Source organism: Microcaecilia unicolor, chromosome 11, assembly GCF_901765095.1.
Source record: "Microcaecilia unicolor chromosome 11, aMicUni1.1, whole genome shotgun sequence".
NCBI classification, from domain to species: Eukaryota; Metazoa; Chordata; class Amphibia; order Gymnophiona; family Siphonopidae; genus Microcaecilia; species Microcaecilia unicolor.
Genome location: NC_044041.1, coordinates 86,334,961 through 86,347,966, shown reverse-complemented (window position 1 = coordinate 86,347,966; position 13,006 = coordinate 86,334,961). Strand labels below are relative to the sequence as shown.

The 13,006-nt window shown below is 44.8% G+C and overlaps 1 protein-coding gene across 2 annotated transcripts in view; it reads right to left on the bottom strand.

Annotated features, from left to right (window-relative positions):
* The window catches only part of KDM4B (lysine demethylase 4B), a 378,825-nt gene that overhangs the window by 59,854 nt on the left and 305,965 nt on the right, over positions 1 to 13,006 (bottom strand). The gene's annotated exons all lie outside the window — the stretch shown is intronic.

The window sequence follows — 13,006 nt, the reverse complement described above, 5'->3', positions numbered from 1 at the left end:
AAACCAAATCGTAGAGGGCATCAGCTAAGTAAGCGAGTCCATACTCCATTCGAGAAGCCACTTCAGCCAAGGGACTCAAAACTTCCTCCTGCTGCACTGCATATTGGAGCCAAGAAAGGCAAGCCCTCGCCACATAGGAAGTACAAATAGAAGCCTGCAGAGCCAAGGCAGCAACTTCAAAGGAACGTTTCAAAGATGCCTCCAAATGGCAATCTTGGATATCCTGAAGGGCCACCCCACCCTCAACAGGAAGAGTGGTCTTCTTGGTGACCGCCGCCATCAGTGAGTCCACCTTAGGAAAGGCAAAGAGACTCAGATGAGAGCCGGGTTGAGGCGAGCCATAGTGCGGGCAACCTTCAGAGACCCCTCCGGCTCTGACCACTGATCAGTAATAAACTCCTGAATAGTCTCATGTACCAGGAAGGCTCGAAGCGGCTTTTTGGTGCTAGCCATCTTGACATTCACCATAGCAGTGGCTACTTCCTCCGCATCTTCAATATTTAACTGCAAGGACTCGGAAATGAGAGAGGCCAGTTCGTCTCTGTGAAAAATCCGAACTGCCTTTGTATCGTCCTGCTCCTCCTGACCAAGTTCCCCCAGGCCCAAATTCTGCATGGCTCTAGAGGACCCTCCTGCTCCCTCTAAAAGGGATGGCTGGGGAAAATGGGAGGCGACAGAACCTGTCTCAGACAAGGAAGCCACCCGCCTGCGCTTCAAAGCTGGCGGTTCTGCAGGAAAAGATGACGATGTACCTGCCACCACCCTGGGACCAATCTGACCCAGCTGCTCCGAAGGGAAAGACTGTGGCAGGGAGAGTGACAGGGAATCCGTGGAGGATCTTCTCAACAGAAATGCCTGATGCATCCATAAAATAAACTCAGGGGAAAATGGGACACCCTGTCCCTGAGAAGCCAAAACCTCTGTAGCTCCGAACCCCAGAGGCTCCTGAGACCTCTGACTGCCCTCTGCCTGCGTTTTCGCCATTACTGTGCTCTCCTCCACTCTAGGAACCATGCTAACAACGTCCCCCGGCGAATCCAAGATGGCGGCCACGCAGAGTAGCGGAGCGCGGGAAACCCCCTCTGAGGCCGCCATCCGACTCGCACGCCCCGATTCCTCCAGGCAGCCTGCGCTAGAGAGCCCCGCTATGCTGCGTCTCTTACCACAACAAGGGCAGTGTTTTGCCATCTCAGCTGCCATATAGCGCTAGCGCTGACACGGGGAGAAAGGGCGCGAATTGAGGAAGCTGTAACACTCACACAGCCACAGGGGAAGTGAGGTCCCAGCGCTCCAGCACCTGGTCAAAGGAGCTCAGGTGTGGAAACATGCTGTCTGTGGGTCAGAAGGTTTTTTTTTTTTTTTTACTGTGAGCTAAGAGCACAGAAAGCCACAGAAGAAACAGCACTGAAAACCCACTGGGAGAAGGGGAGAAACAGGTAAGGCAGGGACCTGTCCCACAAGTATGCCTCTAAAGTGGGCACCGTCAGCCACACACCCCATCTCAACTGGAAACCCCAGGAGCCCCCTCAGCATAGAATCCAGGAGCTGGCAAGCTCTGTCCACCATCTGCTGGAGATACAGATATACTAAAGGTAGAAGGACCGATACACAGGGGGTCTATGCCTGTTTTTAGAGTTCTCTATCTCTACCTGCTGGTAGACGGATACAACCCACCAGTTCCTGGATTCATCTGCTGCTGAGGCTAATGAATTTATGTTATTTATTTATCTCTAAATTATACAGGAGAAAATAAACTCAAAAATACAATATCAACCAATCAAAAGGAGTTTACTTATAAAGTAATATATAGATATGGTGTGAAGGTGTCCCTTTGGATTGATAAATAGTATTAACAAAATGAACCTCAAACCTCCTAACAGGGAATCATACAAAGTTATTGCTAAACCTCTGCTTCAATAGGAGTAGAGTACTATCATGGGTTCTATTTAAGAGAGTCAAGAGAGAAAAAATCCCAACGTAAAAACTCATAAAACATGAGAAAACCGATGGGATAAAAAACTCAATTCCTCTCTCAAAAATTCTATATCAATCTTACAAATGGACACCCATCATCTAACCACCCTAAAAGGCTGACAATAGCCAGTAAAGGACTGTCTAAGGAGAACCCTCAAAACAAGGATACACCCTGGAATATACTGAGGTACTATCTGTTGCACACTCTTTAACATTTTAAACCTTCATGAAACTTTGCTTATACATTTTGCAACAGTCAGAAACCCACTCAGGCTTGACCCCAGATATAACAAGTGTGAAATACTTAGCTTAAACCAGGTGAAACACCCTCAGAAAAGAGACTGTAACCAAATATCCCACACTAAGGGACTCCGGAGTCCTATAAAGTTGCTGCAGCGGCGAAAAAACGCCAGCCCCTCGACAAAAGCGCCTTGTTTCGCCAACCTCGTGGCTGCCTCAGGAAGAGCGCTACAAAACCATCTGGATAAACCAAATTAACACTGAAAACTAAATCGTCAGCTGTATGGAACCTCAAAGATGGTGCAGGAACGAGAACTCTGAGAAGAATGACGCTTTTAATACACCCCGCGAGTAAAAACGGGGTGACGTCACAACGTGACGTATCTAAACGTAATGACGTCACAGCGTACATACATAGGATACGTCATGACGTCACGACGTAACCAATCATAATGCTCAAATAACGAAGAGAATCACACCCCCCTAAAAATACACTCGATATCAATAAAAGGCATTCCATTCAATATTTCTATTTAACCCACGAGGGGCTACTGTATCAAGTGTATAGATCCAGTGTTGTTCTCTACGCCACAGGATTGTTTTTAAATCCCCCCCTCTCTTACCCATATATATTTGATCAATGATCATGCATTGAAGCTGATTGAACTGATGTTGAGCCTGCTCACAGTGTCTGGTCATGGGAGCTTCCATTTTAAAGTTGGTAATGCAATGTCTATGTTCAATAACCCTGGTTTTAAATTGACGAGTAGTATGTCCCACATACAGCAGGTTACATGGGCATCTAAAGAGATACACCACATTTTTAGATTCACACGAAGTTGTATGTCTTAACTTAAAAGACTTTCCATTTGTAGATTTAAATTCTGAACATTCACATGTAATGGAGCAGATAGAACAGTGCCCACACTTTTTGTGTTGACCCTCCATTTGTCTGGTATCAGACCATACATCTGCAAAACTCAGTTGATCTTGTAGATTTTGATTGCGAACATAAGTGAGTCTAAGATGATGATCCTGCAACGCTTCCTGGGTAAGCATAACATTCCAATGTTTTCTAAGTATGGCTGAAATTTGAGAAGATCTGTTTGTAAATTTCAAAACACACGACATGATCTTGTCATTGTTCTTAGATCCACCTGGTCGGTCATCTTGAATTAAGAGATCCCTATGCTGACATAAGGCTCTTTTATATGATTGTTTAACAAGTTTACTTGGGTATCCTCTCTCCTGAAACCTGCCACGAAGTTTCTCTGCTGATTCTCTAAATGTTTGTGTAGTGTCACAAATTCTGCGATACCGCAAAAACTGCGAATAAGGTAAACTGCGTTTTAAATGGTAGGGGTGCATACTGTCAAATCTTAATAGAGAGTTCCTGTCTGTTGGTTTTACAAAGACATCTGTCTTCAACATGCCACCCTCTTTCCTGACTAGAACATCCAAGAAGTTAATACTTTTAACATGAAAATTACTTTCAAACTTGATGGTAGCATGGCATGTATTAAGATTAGTAACAAAATTTTGCAATTGTTGTTCAGAGCCCTGCCATATTAGAAACACATCATCAATATATCGCCCCCAGTATTGTACCAGAGCAAACCCTGGGTTAGAATATATATACTGATCTTCAAACTGCCCCATAAAGATGTTAGCAACAGAGGGGGCAAACGACGCTCCCATGGCTATCCCAGATGTTTGTAGATACAACTCATTTTCAAAAATAAAATGATTATTGTAAAGAGCCAGTTGAGTGAGATGGATCAGAAAATCCGTGGGAACCACATGCGGACGAGAGCGTTCTTCAAGTGCTTTCCTTACTGCCTCCAGGGCTTCCCTTTGTGGTATAGAAGTATACAAAGAGCAAACGTCAAGAGTCACCAACAGACTATCATGATTGATGTTCAATCCACTCACCACTTGTAGAAAATGAGAGGTATCTCTGATATATGCCGGTATATTTTGTTATTTATTTATAACATTTATAACTTGCACCATCTACTATTCTGGGCGGTTTACAATAATGACATTCATAATATCAAAAACACATAACATTCACAACAAATCATCCTATTAACTGAATAATCAAACAAATCACTACCCATAAACATACAGTGGCAAAAGCCTGTTGAAAAACAAAAGGCCTTTAACTGCTTCCTAAAAGGAAGAATCAACTGAGCGTCAAGTAATTGCTGTAGAAGACTACTCCATAATTTAGGAGATGTAATCATCTCTCTCTCTCTATATATATATATATATATACATATATATAATCTCACTTGATGAAAAGATGGCATCTCAACCCTTTGATTCTGAGATCTTATTACAAAGGTGGGAGTATAGATCTTCAAAGTATTTGCAAGACAGCCTGGTGACTGATCATGCAACAACTTAAACACCAACAAAGCAACTTTAAAGTTAATGCACCATACAACAGGCAGCCAGTGTATCTGTTTCAAATATGGTGAAATATGTTTAAAATGTGAACAACTGACAATCAACTGAGATGTAGCATTCTGTGCCACCTGCAATGCTTGAAGATTGCTGCTAGGAAGTCCTAAAAATAGCACGTTACAGTAACCAAAAAATGGAAATATATATGCCTGGACAACTGTACGAAAATTATCACCATTCAAAAAAATTATGCAGACTTCTCAAACATTTCAATTTAAAAAAATATCTTACAACATAAGCTCTTTAAGTGGAACTTTAATGTCAGTGTGGAGTCTAATATAATCTCTAGATAGTTCATCTCATCAACAATGGCCAGATCATGATCATCAAAGGTAAACACCTTAGGTAGGTCAGTTTTCAACTTTCCGGAAAGAAACAAAATTCGTGTTTTACTCATATTGAGACTAAGTTTGTTGGCTTTCAACAAGAATCTACTGATCTTAGGCACAAACCCAAAAAGCAAATATGTTTGTTTTCTCAGATTTAAACTGTATTATACTCAGCCTTGATGTTTGATCAAAAGGTATTATAACAAATCTCACAAATAACTAATTAACCAGTGGTATGCTGCAATGGCAAAAGGTGCATTTATATTGAGTTTATTTTCAAATCAGTTTTTGACAGATGAAGATAGTCCAGCAGTGGAAGGACAGAAGAGGTGATGGGATTTAGGGAATGCTAAGAATACCAAACAGCAAAACGCTTCCATTTATAATTTTTTTTTTTTGTTACATTTGTACCCCGCGCTTTCCCACTCATGGCAGGCTCAATGCGGCTTACATGGGGCAATGGAGGGTTAAGTGACTTGCCCAGAGTCACAAGGAGCTGCCTGTGCCGGGAATCGAACTCAGTTCCTCAGGACCAAAGTCCACCACCCTAACCACTAGGCCACTCCATTAAGATTTTCTTGTTGCCAGTTTCTCAGAGCCAAGGATTTCAAAGGGTCCCCTGTGATATCAGCAGGGAAGAAACAAAACTACCTTTCAAGATCCATTCCATCAGTGTCAAAGGGCTCAGACTGGAGTGTAGCAGATGACTCCTCTGTTGCGTTGGAAGGGAGGGGCGAGTGCTGAGGCAAAAAAGCTGTTGAGCTAGTGTCATCAACCCAGGGAATCAGAGTTTGAAGGCCAGAAATGGGCAAAGGATGGTCCATGCTCAGTATGAGTATCTCTGGAATGGTTCTGGATAGGAGATGTACTGGTAGAAAGTGTAAAGAAGTCCCACATTCATGGAACACAGAAAGATTTATGCAAAGTCTTTGCTTGGCTGATCTTCATGAATAAAAGAGGGCACTTCTTGTGGTATTCAGAAGTGAACATCTATTGACAGGGTGCCCCAGCATTTGAAAATGTTCTGCTCCACTTCACTGTTCAAGGGCCATTTGTGTGGGTCCAGTCGACAGTTAAGCATGTCTGTTAGCTATTTTCGCTGGCTAAATATGCCACTTGTACGATTGCTCCCCCCAACCCAACAAAATTTCATATCCTGACTGCTTCTCAAAAATAAATGTAGCAATCCTGTAGATACAGAATATAGCCACTTTGTGTGGATCAATTTTCCTGCAAGCCAATGCTGTAAGGTGCTAAGGTCATGGAAAATTGCTTCAAGCTCCAGTAGGTTGATAGGGAAGCACCTTTTGCAAGCTGTCCAGATGCCCTGGAGTGGAGAGATGAAGGAAGTGTGCTCCCCATATAAGACCTGGAAGCAGTGGTTGTTAGGATGAGGCCGAAGTGGAGGAACTAAACAGAGACTACTCTTTTTCAGGACTATTCCACCACTCATGCGTCTGATTACTGGAGTGATGATATATTTGATGACAGTGGCTGATGCAGATGGTTTCATCAGAACTTTAAATGCCACTGGAGCAACTGCAGGTGTAGTTTCATGAAATAAAAGTATGTGCAGAAGCAGGATGTGTTCCAGCACTCTGAGAAGATTGGAGTCACTGAGCATGCTAATAACAGCTGAGCACACAAGGAGGTGAGAATGTTTATGTGACATTTGGGTAGATACACTTGAGCCTCTCATGTTCTGAAGCATGTGTGTATAAACTACAAGTTCTGTGAAGGGCTTAAAGTGGATTTTTCTAGATTTAGAAAGAACCCAAAATTCTGAAGTAGAGAGAGAGCAGTTTTTTTTATTTGTGCCTCTTGGAGAGGTCTGCCCAAGATGAGAACACCTTTGAGGCAGAACAAGACAAAGTGACATACGCTTAATAGATGTGCTCCGGGAGCTGAAGACAGGACAAACAGAAGTATCTGGTACCATAATGCTTGCTTCTGATGGTAAAGTGAAGGGACTTTTAATGGAGAGGATGTATCGAAATGTGGGTGTATGCATCCTTTAGGTCTAAGGAAACTATCCACTCACCTTGGAAACTGTGTTGGCTGCGCCCATGGCTACTCTGGGTTTTTCTTGTTGTTATCTGACCCCATGAGTGCATGAGGACAGCCTCCTGGGGTAAAAGCTAACAGCCACAATGAAGCTTTGAAGTAATTTCTGCAATGCAGCAATTTTCTCCTCTCTCTCACTCTTTTTTTAAATGGAGAACAGTCCAGTGCACCTAGTGGAACCAGGCAGACTGTAGGTAGAAAGAAACTCCATGCATGCTTGAAAGGGCCTGCAAGGCTCTTCTGAGCTTTAAATAGGAGAGAAGATCCAGATGGTGTATGGCTGGATTACATCACCCATACACAAGACTGTATTCCTGGTTTGCCCTTGAAGAAAGAGCAGAAAAGAACTGTATCTCCTAATTTAATTTGTTTATACAGTAAAAATCTTAGTAGAGACATGAGATAAGTTCAGCTTCTACAGCAAGACAAAGCTACACTTTTTTGTCAGGAGCACATACATAATCCAGAGCTGGTACAGTACTTCCAGATCTCTCTCCACAACCCCCCCCCCCCCTACCACCCAATGTCTTCTTCCCATCTCCCATTAACAAAAACTGTTCCTAGGCCCACAACCAGGGCTAAGTGCTTTCTTGTATGGTAAAGGCAACCTGAAGTGTGCATTCCCTACCCCTCCTCATCCAAACCACATCTTGCACAAAGTTGTTAATCTACTCAAAGAGAAAACTAAATAAATAAAAAGGACTACCTGCCAACTGGCTGTGTTTTGTATTTCATTGAAAGATTGCTTTTCGCAGAAAACATACTCAGATCAGACATTCTTCTATAACATATTCCCTGACCTTTGGGGAATAAGAGAAAAGAGGGAAAGAAAAAAATAGAGGGAAAAATGACAAGTGTTGAAGCAGTGCAGGGCATTTGGGGGGCTAAGATGTACCTGGTACATGAACAAAGGGTTTTCAAGCATGGCCCATCTCTCCATAACAGATTTGAATAAAATTTGGTAGTAGCACAACAATGTCTGTAAGCGACTTTCCTACCAAACCTTTAGCCAAAGAATGAGCCCCTGATCAATAAGTATGGACAGAACTCTCAATGACAGCAGGTACTTCCACTGATGAAAAGCACCTATTGACTAAAGAACAGAAAAAGGGAAAGGTTACTTCTTGCCCAAAGAACAGTTCCATTGGATGGTCAAATCTGTATTGACTGCCCTGACACAAACCTTGACTTCTGAGTCAATTACTTTGCATTAAAATAAGCAAGTGTTGGGGGCAGTGATGGGGGTGTTATCCTATTCTTGTCTCTGACTGGAAAGACCAGTCTGCTACCATTTCTCATACTACAGACCCCATCCCTTTACAATACGCTTTAAACCTTACACACCATGAAAGCCCCTGGCACAATCCCAATTAGACTTTGTTATTAAAGATACTTTACAAATGTTGGTCAATTGGAATGAAATTAACAGAAAAACTCTAAGCAAATTTGCGCCATTAAACACAAAATTTACACATTCTCACAAACATATTTCATGATTTTCCAAGGATCTCCTTAATATGATGGGAACATGCAGACATTTATTTGTTACATTTTTATCCCACATTTTCCCACCTATTTGCAGGCTCAATGTGGCTTACATAGTACTGGAGATGCGTTTGCAGACTCCGGTGTAGACAGGTACAGAGTGATGTTGAGATAAGATAAAGTTCATGTGGTAGAACCACATAAGGGAATCGTACAGCGGTAGAACTGTGTTATGTCCATTCCGTATTTTAGTTTTGTTGTGTTGCGGAGATCAGGCATTTATGTTGGGTTGGTAGGGTATGCCTTTTTAAACAGATAAGTTTTTAGTGTTCTCCGGAAGTGTAGGTGGTTGTATGTAGTTTTCAAGGCTTTTGGTAATGGGATCCACAATTGAGTGCTCATGTAGGAAAAACTGGATGCGTAAGTTGATTTGTATTTTGCAGCTTGGGTAGTGCAGGTTTAGGTACGTTCGTGTTGATTCGAATGTGTTTCTAGTTGGTAGGTCGATCAAGTCTGTCATGTATCCCGGGGATTCACCGTAGATAATTTTGTGAACCAGAATGCAGATTTTGAAAGCAATGCGTTCTTTGATTGGGAGCCAGTGTAGTTTTTTGCGGAGGGGTTTTGCGCTATCAAATCGGGTTTTTCCGAAGATAAGCCTGGCTGCTGTGTTCTGAGCGGTCTGAAGTTTGTTCTTTATATCCTGCATAAATTCCGTTGCAATAGTCTACATGGCTTAGTACCATTGATTGTATCAGGTTGCGAAATGTTTCCCTCAGCAAGAATTGTTTCACGCATTTGAGTTTCCACATTGAGTGAAACATTTTCTTTGTTGTGAATGTCCACTGCACTAACCACTAGCAGTAGCCTAGTGGTTAGTGCAGTGGACTTTGATCCTGGGGAACCGAGTTCGATTCCCACTGCAGCTCCTTGTGACTCTGGGCAAGTCATTTAACCCTCCATTGCCCCTGGTACAAATAAGTACCTGAATATATGTAAACCGCTTTGAATGTAGTTGCAAAAACCTCACAAAGGCGGTAAATCATGTCCCATTTTCCTTTCCCCTTCTCTAGTGTTAAGTTGTGGTCCATTGTAACACCAAGGATTTTCAGGCTGTCTGAGATAGGGAGGGTGTAATCTGGGGTGTTGATAATTGGGGGGTTGTTCGCGCTGTGTTGGGATGAGACAACGAGACAGTGTGTTTTTTCTTTGTTGAGTTTTAGTTGAAATACATTTGCCCAAGAGTCCATGATGTTCAAGCTTATCTTAACATAGTAAACATAGTAGATGACGGCAGAAAAAGACCTGCACGGTCCATCCAGTCTGCCCAACAAGATAAACTCATATGTGCTACTTTTTGTGTATACCTTACCTTGATTTGTATCTGTCATTTTCAGGGCACAGACCGTATAAGTCTGCCCAGCACTATCCCTGCCTCCCAATCACCGGCTCTGGGACAGACCGTCTAAGTCTGCCCAGCAATATCCTCGCCTCCCAACAACCAGCCCCGCCTCCCACCACCGGCTCTGCCACCTGATCTCAGCTAAGCTTCTGAGAATCCATTCCCTTGGAACAGGATTCCTTTATATTTATCCCACGCATGTTTGAATTCCGTTACCGTTTTCCTCTCCACCACCTCTCGTGGGAGAGCATTCCAAGTATCCACCACTCTCTCCGTGAAAAAATACTTCCTGACATTTTTCTTGAGTCTGCCCCCCTTCAATCTCATATCATGCCCTCTAGTTCTACTGCCTTCCCATCTCCGGAAAAAGTTTGTTTGCGGATTAATACCTTTCAGATATTTGAACGTCTGTATCATATCACCCCTGTTTCTCCTTTCCTCCAGGGTATACATGTTCAGGTCAGCAAGTCTCTCCTCCTATGTCTTGTAACGCAAATCCCGTACCATTCTCGTGGCTTTTCTTTGCACCGCTTCAATTCTTTTTACAGCCTTAGCAAGATACTGCCTCCAGAACTGAACACAATACTCCAGGTGGGGCCTCACCAACGACTTATACAGGGGCATTAAAACCTCAAGAAAGAAGGAAAGACGTCCTCCTACTGCAGGAATTGAGGAATGGACCGGCGCCCCGTCATTGAGGGGGCCGCCCCTGAACTCCAGGCCTTGAACCGGCCGCTGCGGAACGCTTGTCCGAGCAAAAGGAGTTCGTCTGCTGAAAACAGGCACGATGAGAAAACCCAGCAGAGCGCCCCGGAAGCGAGGTCTGGAAGAGGAGGGCCACACAGAACCCTTGGAAGAAGGCCTCGGCTTATCCTCGGGTTTAGGGTCCCCCAGGTCTTTCACAATTTTCTCCAGCTCCTCTCCAAATAACAGGTGGCCCCAAAAGGGAAGCTTCACCAGCCTGTGCTTAGAGGCCATGTCAGCTGCCCAATGCCGTAGCCATAGAAGGCGGCGGGCCGCAACCGCCACAGACATCTGTTTAGCCGAGGCTCTGACCAGATCATAGAGGGCGTCAGCCAAAAATGACAGGGCCGACTCCATCTGCGGTGCAACCTCAGCGAGGGACTCTGCACCATCCACGGGCTGCTCCACTGCCTGTTGTAACCAAGAAAGGCAGGCCCGGGCAGCATAGGAACTGCAAATAGACGCCCTTAAGGCGAGGCCCGAGATTTCAAAAGACCGTTTCAACACAGATTCAAGCTGCCGGTCCTGCATGTCTTTCAGAGCAACCCCTCCCTCTACAGGGAGGGTGGTCCTCTTAGTCACCGCCGTGACCAAGGCGTCCACTTTAGGCATCCTCAAAGGGGCCAAGTGCTCCTCACTTAGAGGGTAAAGCTGATCCATAGCCCTGGCCACTTTCAAAGGCCCATCGGGTTCAGACCATTGAGCTGAAATAAGCTCTTGGATGGAGTCCTGAACAGGAAAGGCTCGAGCAGGCTTCTTAGTACTCGCCATCCTCGGATTACCAGAGGAGGCCTCGCCCTTGGAAGGATCATCGATCGAGAGGGCCTGCAAGGCATCAGAAATGAGCGCTGGCAGCTCATCGCGGTGGAAAATCCTCACCGCATTGGGATCATCCAAATCCAGTGGCGAACTGGCACTTTCCTCTGGCTCTTCAGACCATGAGGCCCTGCCAGAACCCTCAGAATCCACACCACCTAAACAAGGGGGGGGGGGGGAGTGCGCCACTCTCCGACGAGGGATTTACCGTCTATGTTTTGCGTCCTTCCAACGCTAGGGGGAATCAGCCAGCTCCGGGCCATCAACACCCAGGGGGAAACCAGGTAGCAGTGCAGTGTCAGACATGTGCGGCAGAGCTCTTTTCAGCATGAAAGCTTTATGCATTAACCACACAAACTCCGGAGAGAAAAACTCACCCTGACCCTCCATCTCCGAATCAGGAGAAACGGGAACAGGAGGTCCTCTGGTAGCCTCTAACCGAGGCGTCCCCCTGCACTCAGACTCCTCTGCAACAGCGAGGGTCAAGGCCTGCGGCGCTTCCAAAATGGCGCCCGCTGCCAGCTCCCTTGAGCGGGAAGAATCATCACTTGCCATGCTCGTACCAGCTCTAACGTTTAAAGAGCACGTCTTACAGAGCCCCGCTGCTGATCTATGTTTGCCACAACGGGAGCAGTGTTTAACTGCTTCAGCAGCCATCGTCCGACCGGATGGAAATATATAAGTAAAATGGCGGCTTCATGCCAAAACTTACCCCGATCGGAACGGCGTCCGCAGTACCTCCCCGGAGGAGCTGGGCACCACTCTCACCTGAAAAGACCGAGTCAAACGAGCTCCGGTCAAGCTGCACGTGGAAAATAGCCTCAGAATAGCTACGCAGAACCAATGCGTACTCTTTTTTTTTTTTTTTAACGCTGTGAGGAAAGTTGGAGGCAGGCAGCAACAGAGGTACTCCGGTAGGCAGGGGGACGGGTAAGGCAGGGAAAGGGCGAACCTATATGCCTTCAAAGTGGGCACCACCAGCCACAACACCCCAGCTTCAACTGGCAAAAGCACAGGAGCCACCCCAGGCAGAATTTTTTCCAGGAGCTGATCAAGCTACGTCCACACCTGCTGGGAGATAAGAGAAATACTGAAGGCAGATGGAGCTAGCCGTCCATAGAGCACTATGGTTTTTCAGTGTTCTCTATCTCCACCTGCTGGTAGGCGGACATAACCCATCAGTTAATGGATTCATCTGCTGCTGATGACAAGGAACACACATTGCTGAAATAAAGTCACAAGCAGAACATGGTGACAAAAACAAAATAACGTATGAATACCTAGGAGTCAGGAAGTCTGCTAGGTAGACTACTAGAGAACTCATCTACAGTACTTTCAGCAACTCTCATCAGCTACTTACACTGTGCCAGATTCTTGGGCATCACTGGAGGTCTGGAGCAATACTCTAGACCATTACAAACTTTTAATGTCAAGGCACACAAGCCATTTCCTTCTTGAATCCAGGAAATAAAATACATCGACT